The sequence below is a fragment of the Anomaloglossus baeobatrachus genome, chromosome 3 (genome assembly GCF_048569485.1).
Source record: "Anomaloglossus baeobatrachus isolate aAnoBae1 chromosome 3, aAnoBae1.hap1, whole genome shotgun sequence".
Classification (NCBI taxonomy): domain Eukaryota; kingdom Metazoa; phylum Chordata; class Amphibia; order Anura; family Aromobatidae; genus Anomaloglossus; species Anomaloglossus baeobatrachus.
The window spans coordinates 682,536,427-682,549,532 of record NC_134355.1 but is presented as its reverse complement, the minus strand read 5'-3'; positions in this window follow the sequence as shown (position 1 = coordinate 682,549,532).

The following is a 13,106-nucleotide window of genomic DNA, read 5'->3' as shown; positions in this document are numbered from 1 at the left end:
CTGCAGTGCTGGCTTCCGGGTCAGCAGTCTGATCAGCTGACCTGATCACATGACCGACGTCGCGCTGACCCGGATGTCAGCGCCGGCGTCGCCGCTCCAATTGTCCTCACGTCTGACAGATGCAAGGACAATTGAGCAGTGGAAGCCGCACGCTGCAGAGAATAGCGGCTCCCACCCAGCAGACTACCACACCGCCGCATTAGGCAGCCCGACAGCGCCCCCTGGAGATGCCTCTGGCTTGTGCCTTCGCTCCACATGGCTAATTTGTATAGTTTACAAATTAGCCATGTGGACAGAGCCAGAGGCGCTCTTCGGATTTTCCGGTACGCCGTACCGGAGCGTACCACCGCATAAAAAGCACTGAGTAAAACTATACATATTTGGTATCTATGAACTCATACTGACTTGTGCCATCACACTGACACATCAGTTTTACCATATAGTGGACATAATGAATAAAATAAAACAAAACCCATTGTGGAATTTCACTTTTTTCACAATTTCTCCTCATTTGGAATATTTTTCCTGTTTTCCAGTAAATGAATGTTCTCATTAAAAAGTCTAACTCGTCTCACAAAAGATAAGCCAACATCTGGCAATATTGATGGAAAAATAAAAAAAAGTTATGTCTCGGAAGAAGTGGAGGAAAAAACAAAAACGAAAAACTGAAAATTGCCTGGGGATGAAGCGGTTAACGATGCTTTGCTAGGAAAAAAGAACATGAAAACAACATTTCTATATTTTGTTATTTTTAAAACACCATTTGCCATTCGGGACAATTATCAGGTTACCTTTATTTTGATGGTTGATACAAATACACCAATACAAAATTTATGGTTTTTTTTTAACAAGTTTTGCTACTTTGTGAACAACATTACTTGAAAATATATATACATACAAATATATTTTTGGGGTCAACATACAGTTAGGTCCAGAAATATTTGGACAGTGACACAAGTTTTGTTATTTTAGCTGTTTACAAAAACATGTTCAGAAATACAATTCTATATATAATATGGGCTGAAAGTGCACACTCCCAGCTGCAATATGAGAGTTTTCACATCCAAATCGGAGAAAGGGTTTAGGAATCATAGCTCTGTAATGCATAGCCTCCTCTTTTTCAAGGGACCAAAAGTAATTGGACAAGGGACTCTAAGGGCTGCAATTAACTCTGAAGGCGTCTCCCTCGTTAACCTGTAATCAATGAAGTAGTTAAAAGGTCTGGGGTTGATTACAGGTGTGTGGTTTTGCATTTGGAAGCTGTTGCTGTGACCAGACAACATGCGGTCTAAGGAACTCTCAATTGAGGTGAAGCAGAACATCCTGAGGCTGAAAAAAAAGAAAAAATCCATCAGAGAGATATCAGACATGCTTGGAGTAGCAAAATCAACAGTCGGGTACATTCTGAGAAAAAAGGAATTGACTGGTGAGCTTGGGAACTCAAAAAGGCCTGGGTGTCCACGGATGACAACAGTGGTGGATGATCGCCGCATACTTTCTTTGGTGAAGAAGAACCCGTTCACAACATCAACTGAAGTCCAGAACACTCTCAGTGAAGTAGGTGTATCTGTCTCTAAGTCAACAGTAAAGAGAAGACTCCATGAAAGTAAATACAAAGGGTTCACATCTAGATGCAAACCATTCATCAATTCCAAAAATAGACAGGCCAGAGTTAAATTTGCTGAAAAACACCTCTTGAAGCCAGCTTAGTTCTGGAAAAGTATTCTATGGACAGATGAGACAAAGATCAACCTGTACCAGAATGATGGGAAGAAAAAAGTTTGGAGAAGAAAGGGAACGGCACATGATCCAAGGCACACCACATCCTCTGTAAAACATGGTGGAGGCAACGTGATGGCATGGGCATGCATGGCTTTCAATGGCACTGGGTCACTTGTGTTTATTGATGACATAACAGCAGACAAGAGTAGCCGGATGAATTCTGAAGTGTACCGGGATATACTTTCAGCCCAGATTCAGCCAAATGCCGCAAAGTTGATCGGACGGCGCTTCATAGTACAGATGGACAATGACCCCAAGCATACAGCCAAAGCTACCCAGGAGTTCATGAGTGCAAAAAAGTGGAACATTCTGCAATGGCCAAGTCAATCACCAGATCTTAACCCAATTGAGCATGCATTTCACTTGCTCAAATCCAGACTTAAGACGGAAAGACCCACAAACAAGCAAGACCTGAAGGCTGCGGCTGTAAAGGCCTGGCAAAGCATTAAGAAGGAGGAAACCCAGCGTTTGGTGATGTCCATGGGTTCCAGACTTAAGGCAGTGATTTCCTCCAAAGGATTCGCAACAAAATATTGAAAATAAAAATATTTTGTTTGGGTTTAGTTTATTTGTCCAATTACTTTTGACCTCCTAAAATGTGGAGTGTTTGTAAAGAAATGTGACAATTCCTACAATTTCTATCAGATATTTCTGTTCAAACCTTCAAATTAAACGTTACAATCTGTACTTGAATTCTGTTGTAGAGGTTTCATTTCAAATCCAATGTGGTGGCATGCAGAGCCCAACTCGCGGAAATTGTGTCACTGTCCAAATATTTCTGGACCTAACTGTATTCTGACACCCACAACTTTTTTTTCCTGTAGATAGGGCTTTATGATTATTTTATGTGGGACAAACTGTAGTTTTACCTGGTTCCATTTTAGGATACACACAACTTTTTGATCACTTTTTAATTACTTTTTTTAGTGGAAGGCATAAACAAAAACATTTTATCTGGAATTACTTCATTATTAGTCATTTATTATTTTTTACAGAGTTCACTGCATTATTTATAACTGTCATGTTAACGTTATTCTGTGAGTTGATACAATTTTGTTGATACTCAATTTATATCTTCTTTTTATGACTTACTATTTTCTCACTAGAAAAATCACTTAAAAAATGTTTTATTTGTCCTAGTTTAAGAGCTGTGTGAAAGGTTTGTTTTTTGTGTAACGGGCTGTAGTTTTTATTTGTGCCATTCTGGCATATATCTGACTTTTTGATCACTTTTTATTTAACTTTTTTGGGGGGGAAATTAATAAAACAGCATTTATGGCATTTTTTCATACTTTATCGCACAGGCTGGGAGGATACAAAATATGTGTCCTTTTTGAGGGAAGTTGATTTTTTTTAAATAAACCATTTTTTTCTTATTAACTGTGATCTTGTGGTTTTTGTGGTTTTCTGCTTGGAAATAAACACACTGTTCCGCTGCTGTAGGGAGATTGTGCGCCGTGATGCGATGCAACGCGACACTCGCATCACGGCACACAAGCACCTTTGATGACGTCATACTCACGTGACCAGTTTGTAGCTAATGAGGTAATACAACATTCACACGTGACTGGTGACATGGGTATGACGTCACGAAAGGTCCTGTAACTCCATGCTTGTTACCAGGTGGCACAGCAATGATCGGAGGCGGAGGCAGAAGCTGCCGGGAGACATAGTCTGCAGGAGACGTCGCGGGACGTATAATCATAATGTTTTCTAATAACGTGCTTTTTTTTTACAGCCCCTGGACCCAAACTGTAACACGAGCTTCCCAGGAAAGGTCGTGTATGGGATTGTGTGCACGAACACCACTTTACAGTTCGGATTCACCCATCCCTATATATAAGGACACACTGTGTAAAAGCCAGGATTGATATGCAATATCAGCAAAACCAAAAAGATCCCAGTGGCCAAAAGCACCAATAGACAAGGTAAAAAAGAAAACCAATGGTAAAAGAATACACTAGAAACAAGTTCTTAGTGAAATACAAAATCCATTTTAATGAAGTATACGTGACATAAGGACAGACAGTGGTGACGAATAAGATCTAAAAATTGCCAGACACAAAATTGCACAAACACCACCTGCAGATGTAATGGGGCCTTCTAATGGGACTCTTGTTTATTCCCTGTGGGAAATATGTAGCATGGTTTTCTGATGCCCACATATATCAATGTGTGGAATTTATTCACTCAGTTTGACCAATTAATTCAATGCTTTTAGTTCTTTATCACATATCATATACTGGGGTTCCTTAGTTCCTCACATGTGACATGCCTTTTCTGATCCCTATGTACTTCTGGACTCTCCTGGCATGCCGTATGTGCTAGCCTGTTCAATCTCGCCATGCTTATGTGGGTCACTGACTTTACATGTCTATTTTGATTCCATATGCATGGCGTTATTCTTTTCCCCGCTCATTTCCTGTTCATTTTGCCCTCTGATTTATTCAGTGTTACCATAGTACACTGTGGGGGGTTGGGTCTCCAGCATTGTTACCTCCCTCATTGCAGTGTAATCAGCAATCTGGACGTCTATTTGCTTGTCCTCCACGCCCCATATGATATGCCCCTTCCTCCCATGTCATTGCCTGGGGGCGTTACATTGTCGTCTCCGTAGTGAGTCCTTTGTTTACCGTGACGTATACATCCGGATAGGCACACTCCACCTCCCTTTCTGACATCGCTCTCTGCCATCTATGTCACGGCTGGCAGGAGGGCTGGGCTCATATCCAGGCACAGATGCGACGCACGCATGCGCTGTTCACGTCTTCCATGGTGGGGGCCTTGGGGCACTTCCGGGATGAATGGTGACATGACGTGTATCCTCCTCCTGTTCCTCCACGTGGTGCTCTGCGGTCCCTGCCTTGGAAGGTGGGGCATCATGACGCGGAGCACGCCAATTTGCCGTTGAATCCCTGACACTCACTTATAAACCCCCAATTTATGCACTATGGCCATGCCTCCTGATGAAGCCACACCCGGTGAAACGTGCGTCGAGGCCCCGTTCACCGCCACCTGTCTGCTTGCTAGCACTTTCCAACATGTCCCAAGGTATTTCCTTTTATATGCTTATTTAGTGACATGTTACTTTGGCGTTTACATAGGGAGAGAAACACATGAATGATCATAATTAGTTCATTATTTACTACATGATCTCCCCACCCTCTGGCTATTGGGTTTCTGACATTAACCCTCTTGTGTCAAGCAGCCCCATTACATCTGCAGGAGGTGTTTGTGCAATTTTGTGTCTGGCGATTTTTAGATCTTATTCGTCACCACTGTCTGTCCTTGTCACGTATACTTCATTAAAATGGATTTTGTATTTCACTAAGAACTTGTTTCTGGTCTCTTCTTTTACCATTGGTCTTCTTTTTTACCTTGTCTATTGGTGCTTTTGGCCACTGGGATCTAGTATGCAGGGATTGGAGCCATGTCTGGTCTCTGCACACTCAGCAGGGGCCTGGTTATGTGTAACAGCTGACTCCTGCTGGTATGGGCACAACTCCTGATACCCTGCCATCCATCAGACTTATCTGTACACCTGATTCCATGAAAACTCCTAGAATCAAGACGTACATTTCTGCTCATTTGCTGGAAGGGATGAATTAGAAATCAAAATCCAAAGTGGTAATGCTGGGTTATCTGCTCAAAAATAGAATTTGACATCTTTTTAATTTTATTTCAATTTATTAGCTTTATGTCACATCACAATAAGAAAAACACAAGATAGAATAAAAAAACAAAACTATATTATAACTAAATGTACAATAAATCTGAAAAGTAATATGTAATAAAATATCACAACAAAACAAGATTAATACGGAAACTACCAAATTCTGCAGCTATCGTAGTGTCGAGAAGAGATTTTGTAATATCAAAATTTACTTTGTCTTTAAGGAGAATATATTACAAAATAACGGAAAATTCTTCATTTTTTTACATAGTAAGCATATTAATTGATAAATATTTTGGAAAACACAATTAATAGGAAATGGAAAGTATTGATCCCGTCATAAATGGGAGTTAATTCACGGAGAAAATTCATAAATTCTTAAAGGGAACTTGTCAGGTGCAATATGTACGAAGAACCACGAGCAGTTCTGGGTGTATATTGGTAATTCCTGCCTAACCGTCCCTTTATACACTAGCATAGATAAATAGATCTTTAGAAAAAGTATTTCTAAAGATCTTTTATCATATGCTAATCAGGCCTGCCACGAGTCCCCTGGGCGTTACTTCCCCTGGCTAGTCGTCCCCTTTAGCATGTTAGTACACCTCTTTGGGAGTGCTAACATGCTAATGAATACGCAGCATCACAGGATGATCTCACCTCTCCGCTGCTGTTGCCGCCTGACCCTGGATTTCGGCTCAGTGTGTATGACCCTGGAGTTTCAGTCATGTGCTCTACTTCAGTTTGAAGCCAGGACGCGTACATCCGGCTTCATAGTGCGCATGACTGAACCTCCGGGGTCATGTGCACTGAGCCGAAATCCAGCGTCAGGAGGCGATGGCATCAGAGAGGTGAGTGAGATCATCCTGTGACGCTGCGCATTCTTTAGCATGTTAGCACGCCCACAGAGGTGTACTGACATGTTAATGGGGGCGACTAACCAGGGGAACTAAGACCCAGGAAACTAGTCCCCGCGCTTATTACCATACGATAAAAGATCTTTAGAAATACTTTTTCTATAGATCTCTTTATCTATGCTATTGTATACAGGGACGGTTAGGCAGCGTATAGCAATATGTACCCAGAACTGCTCGTGGTTCTGGGTGGATATTGGACCTGACAGGATCCCTTTAAGGATCAAGAATCATGATGTGAAAGGAGCAATTAGAGCCTTATCTGTGTCTAAAAATTGTCTTAGCCGACTACCTTGACAACCTTTACAAAATTTAAACACCTTAACTTATATTCCAGCTATGTTGGTACCGAGTGTCACCCAACTCGCGTAACATTGTTGTGCCATGCAAGCCATGCAGCCAATCAGTTGCCGCCACTAGGCTTCTGCATTCTTAATAATTTCATCTTTGAGGTTCAACTAAAGGCGTGAACTTCAGACAAGCAGAAGAAGTAGATTACAGCTGCCATTAGCGGCCGCTGATTGGCTGCATGGCTCAAGTGGCATAACAATGTCACCCAAGACCCATGTGACCCAGTGCTAACATCACTGCAATGGTAACGGTACCGGAGATGAGAATAAGGTGATTTTCTATCATAAGGGGGACTACTTTGTTTAAAAAGGGTTGTCCAGTTAGTGGGCAACCACTTTAACATTTACATTGGTTTGCGTCATTACAATAAATGCACATAAACAGTATCAAAAGCAAGTAAAGGGTCATTTAACAAGATCCAATACGACCTAGACACTAGGATAAACAGCTCCTTATATCACTGCTGGAACAGATAATGTACAAGGAATGGAACAATGGTGAAGCACACAGTGTTATCCAGAAAATGTAAAAGGAATATTTGAAATGATAAAATATAGCAGATGCAAAAAGGCTCATACATATAAAAAACATTATCTGTAGCACTAAAAATAAACTCATGCTTTTCAAAGCACCAAAGTGAGATTTCAAGTTTGGGCTGTGATTATTCGACCCGACGACGCTCATCCGTCTGGTGTGGATTAGGAGAAAGTGGATTAAGAGGAAGTTGGCAAAACAAAATATTAATAAAGGAGGAACGGAGCCTACAACAAAGAACAGAAACTGATAATTAAAGTTGTGATTCATAATAAGCCCATTATCGGTCATATTTTTGGTAGAAACTTTGGACGAATTTTGGAGCTGTACGTTACGACCAAACCATCCAAATCCAAATCGTAGGCTGGAAATCAATGAAATTAGCAGAGAGATGCAAATTAACCATGGGATCATGGTGGAGATCCTGGTCTTCAGGAAGATGAAGAGCTTGTGGTTGTAGGTTACAATTTTCACACAGTAGAAGATGCAGAGGATGGTGGCCAACCAGTGACTGCTGTAGAAGTGGAACATAGTCATGGTATATAGGGCTAATAAAATAATCTCCTTTTGTACCATCCCTGGAAACAATTTAAAGATAAAGTGTCGAAGAATGATATTGAAAATGAACAAAACTCTGGAAATTGCCAAAGAGTTGACGATCTTATCGCAGGTCTGAAGAGAATTCAGACGCTTCCACTTCATGAAATTAGCGGCCAGAATTATCAGATTAACGGTGACACCTACGAGACACGTCACAAGGAACAAAGCTATGAGAGAATGTTCCACTGGATCTTCCATCGTTGTTAGAGAAAATCTCCTTCCAGGACGTACGGTGTTTCTTATCCAAACGTGTCTCAGATTTCATCTCTAGGTCACATCATCTGAGCTTCTTTATAGTAGTTTTGTGTCCATTCCTCATGTAAATTATCTGAGCACGGGTGATTTCCATGTAAGTATTAAGTCCGGTCCCCAGCTAGTTAGATATATTTGTGCAAATACAAATGCAAATGGGAAAAATGAAAACTTTACTCTTGTTATATCTCAATCAGCTATCAGTTTCCATTGCTTAGATGTGATAAAATGAAATGTTTTTGCATAACTGTGTAGACATGCGGTCAGATTGCTGATCCTGAACACACACACATATCTCTGTCTACAATGAGTGCAGAATTATTAGGCAAGTTGTATTTTAGAGGATTTTTTTTTATTATTGATCAACAACTATGTTCTCAATCATCCCAAAAGACTCATAAATATCACAGCTTAATATTTTTGGCAGTTGGAGGGTTTTTTAGATTTGGCTATCTTAGGAGGATCTGTTTGTGCAGGTAACTATTACTGTGCAGAATTATTAGGCAACTTAATAAACACCAAATCTATTCCCATCTCACTTTTTTATTTTCACCAGGTAAACCAATATAACTGCACAAAATTTAGAATTAAACATTTCTGACATGCAAAACCAAAACCCCAAAAAATTTGTGACCAACATTTCTTTCTTCATAACACTCAACAGCTGACCATCCATAGATTCTGTCAGTTGCTTGATCTGTTTACGAACAACATTGCGTGCAGCAGCCACCACAGCCTCCAGACACTGCTCCCAGAGGTGGACTGTTTTCCCTCCCTGTAGATCTCACATTTTATGAGGCACCACAGGTTCTCTATGGGGTTCAGATCAGGGGAACAAGGGGGCCATGTCATTATTTTTTTCATCTTTTAGACCTTTACTGGCCAGCCACGCTGTGGAGTAGTTGGATGCACGTGATGAAGTATTTTCCTGCATGAAAATCATGTTTTTCTTGAACGATACCGGCTTCTTCCTGTACCACTGCATGAAGAAGTTGTCTTCCAGAAACTGGCAGTAGGTCTGGGGGTTGAGCTTCACTCCATCCTCAACCCGAAAAGGTCCCACAAGTTCATCTTTGATGATACCAGCCCTTACCAGTACCCACCTCCACTTTGCTGGCTTCTGAGTCGGAGTGGAGCTCTCTGCCCTTTACTGATCCAGCCTCTGGCCCATTCATCTGGCCCATCAACAGTCACTCTCATTCCATCAGTCCATAAAACCTTTGGAAAATCAGTCTTAAGATATTTCTTGGCCCAGTCTTGAGGTTTTATCTTATGTTTCTTGTTCAGAGGTGGTGGTTTTTCAGCCTTCCTTACTTTGGCCATGTCCCTGAGTATGGAACACCTTGTGCTTTTTGATACTCCAGTGACGTTGCAGCTCTGAAATATGGCCAAACTGGTGGCAAATGGCATCTTAGAAGCTTTACGCTTGATTTTCCTCAATTCATGGGCAGTTATTTTGCGCCTTTTTTGTCCAACACGCTTCTTGCGACCCTGTTGGCTATTTACCATGAAACGCTTGATTGGTGATCGCGCTTTAAAATTTTTGCAATTTCAAGACTGCTGCATCCCTCTGCAAGACATCTCACAATTTTGGACTTTTCAGAGCCCGTCAAATCTCTCTTCTGACCCATTTTGCCAAAGGAAAGGAAGTTGCCTAATAATTAAGCACACCTTATATAGGCTGTTGATGTCATTACACCGCACCCCTCCTCATTACAGAGATGCACATCACCTGATTTACTTAATTGGTAGTTCGCTCTCAAGCCTATACAGCCTGGAGTAGGATAACATGTATACAAAGTATCATGTGATCAAAATACTCATTTGTCTAATAATTCTGCACACAGTGTAGAATGTATAAAATAGGTGTCATGCTGCTTTAATGGGGCACAGAGATTTACTGGGAATACAGTCACTGGAAGCAGTTAGAAGACAACCCACTAGAGGGTGCAAACCCAACAGAATAGTCAGCAGGCCGAGTCAGTACCAGGATGTCAGTGAGAAACCCGGGGGAGAGGCAAAACGTGGTCAGGTGCTAGACAAAGGTCGGGAACCAGGAAGTCACGCCAAAGTCAGGAGGGAAAAGTGGAACCAATGTCAAATACAATCAAAGCAAGATCAGGCTGGGAGATCAGAGCAACACACAGGGACGGGACCGGAAAGTCAGGAGAGGCTGGCAAACAGATTGTACAGGGAGAAGCAGAAACAGGAGAGACACAGGATGGGAGAGTCACAGGGCGGGACCAGGAAGTCAAGGGGGTGAAAGACAGACAGGTCATACGGGAAGGGTACAGGTCAGAACGGTAGCTGGGAAATAAGACAGATTAGGGAACACTCACGGGTGTCAGACTCACCTGCTGTACAGCAGGAATTATTTTTGGCGGTGTTTCAGAAATGGTAATGTCAAGGTCCAAAATGACGATGATGATGATGAGACTCAAAGGATCTCTCGGATCCGGCTGCTGTTTCTAATTAAAAATGTCATGAGTGCACTTCGAGATTAAATAACTAGACAGCAAGTCAATAACATCTATCTCCATGACTGGCTCTTAACCAAGTGTGTTTTTTATTGTTTGAAAGAAACTCTAGACCAAGCAGTAAGGGGGTGTAAACAAAAGTTTTAGTCCAATCAAGTATCGCAGGGCAGGGCTTCATGACGTAGAGAGATCTACACATTCTCCTTGGATTGGTCAGTCCAGACTCCAGGAATTTCTTTTGTCCATCTGTCTTGGGTGTAGAACAGGAAATAGCAGCCATCTTTACAATTACATGTGCTGGTATATACTGTGTCTAAGGAAAATACACTGAATATGCAATATACATATATACATGTTAGTAAGAAACAAAAGCATTCACAAATATGTGTGTTAGTTCACATCTACTGAACTATATAACTGAGTCTATGAAATGGCTGAATTAAGTATTTTTGGATACTCAATTCTTTATCCTCAACAGTCCCCCCTAAAGACTTACTTCTGCCATTTCTAAATTCTAAGGGTACTGTGTTCCCTTAGGAAGAGAGGTAAAAAGATCTGTTGAAAAACCTGCCTAACTGAATGTTGAAACATGGGCGGAAAGGGGTTTTCTTCACCGGTTTGAGACCAAGGACTCCTAGGTGAGTCCTCACCCTTTGTAGTTGGACTTTCCCATGTCTCAAGGTTCTCTAAGTCCTCTCTTCTAACTGTTCTGGCAATGCTGGTCTAAGACTGTACAGGGTTTTCTGAAAAGGATAAGTATGAGCAGGACGCTCAGTGCAGCTCTGGTTGATTAACCCTTCTACAATGCGAGGTGTGGATCCATAGATGTTTCTGTGGTTGGATCGGCTCATCTAGTGTTGACTCATGGCTCTTTCTCGCTTGTCCTTTAGGATCAATCAGTCTCCTGACTGGAGACCATATGCTAATAGCTCTGATTTTAAGATCTGGAATTGGAGAATACACCTGATTATCACACTATTCAGTCAATTATATAAAAATATACATGTCTATGCTAAACCAAAAAACATCTTACATAAAGACCTGCTTATTGCAAAAAGAAAACAAAACATATACATTTTATACACGATTTACTAGTTTCCACTTTTCTATAAAATATACACTTTTTGTAAACACATTTTTTTTACATACCACCTTCATGTGCTTCTCAACAATATCGTTTTCTGCACTGGAATGCCTCTGACCAAACCTGGAGAGAAATTTACACAACACGCACAGACTTGCATACAACATGCTCATGATATACATGTATAATCAGTTTGCAGTCTCTAAGAATGGGTAGAGTAGGTGCAGGGTGTTTCTACGGACTCTTTACAGTTTTTTTCTCACTTCGTTCTAGGCACTTGTCTTACAAGACTGGGTGAGTCTGCCCACCTGGGTACTGAACCCTGGTGTCACCAAAGCACACACTGACAATTGTCTTTCACAGATGTTACCTGGGCCATCATTAAGAAGAGCTCTCATGGCAGAGAAAGCTTACCACCCTTTATCCACAGACCTTCCTCAGTCAGCTGGCTCCCTGCATGTCACACTCCATTCCTTGTTGATTTACTTGTTCCTGTAGGGATTTAAGAACACAAGGAGTGACAGAAGTCACTGACGTGACCGGTGTCACCAAGGCATGGTCGGTATTGGTGAAAGACTCTCAACTCTAGGCCCGTTCACTGCTTCTTGGTCAGCTGCACCTGTGCGAGGATCTCCATCCGTATCCATCAGCTCAGATCTAGACTTTCTTTTCGGCATACCTAATTCATTTGACAACAGGAAAAAATCTACAACCTACATACACCTCTAAAGACTCTTACCCACTCCTGTTCTACCCATCAAGAGAGGCATTAATGCATCACTGTCTCCTGTATCAATAGGATTGGAGGGAGTGGTCGAATTTAGACTACCTCATGTGGTGTAAACAGCAGCATATCCAGTGCAGAATCGACCACCATCTGGTTTCATCTATAAAAACAAAAACTAAAAAATATACATTAGATCATTCTTATAACTTCATCTCTGATCATAATACAGTTAGTGGTCATCTATGCTTCACATGACTGAGAATACTAAATAAATAAACAAACAAATAAACAAATAAACATATAAGACAAAACTTTCCTATTTCAGTTAACAGATATACCTCATAGTAATCTAGTAAACATAGCCTGTGGGAAAAAGGTCAGCTTCAAAACCTATCTAATATGCCTGCTGCGCCCTCCAAGAAACTGGAGAATATAATTAATACCTTATTCCCCCCTTGTTTAATTGTTTATTTACCAATATGGCAAAATTCAGAGTTTTTATACTGGTATTCCCTAAAAGAAAAGATAAAACAGCAGGTAATAAATTAGCCACATACTAAAACTTAAAAAGAACAAACACTGAAAATAACGTATATCTCACAACAATATACATTACTGGGAAATTTTAAAACCTTACAATAAACACTGTATCCATAAAGAAAAGAAAAACCTTTCATAGTAGAAACAACTGAGACATGATTAAATGACAGCTGTG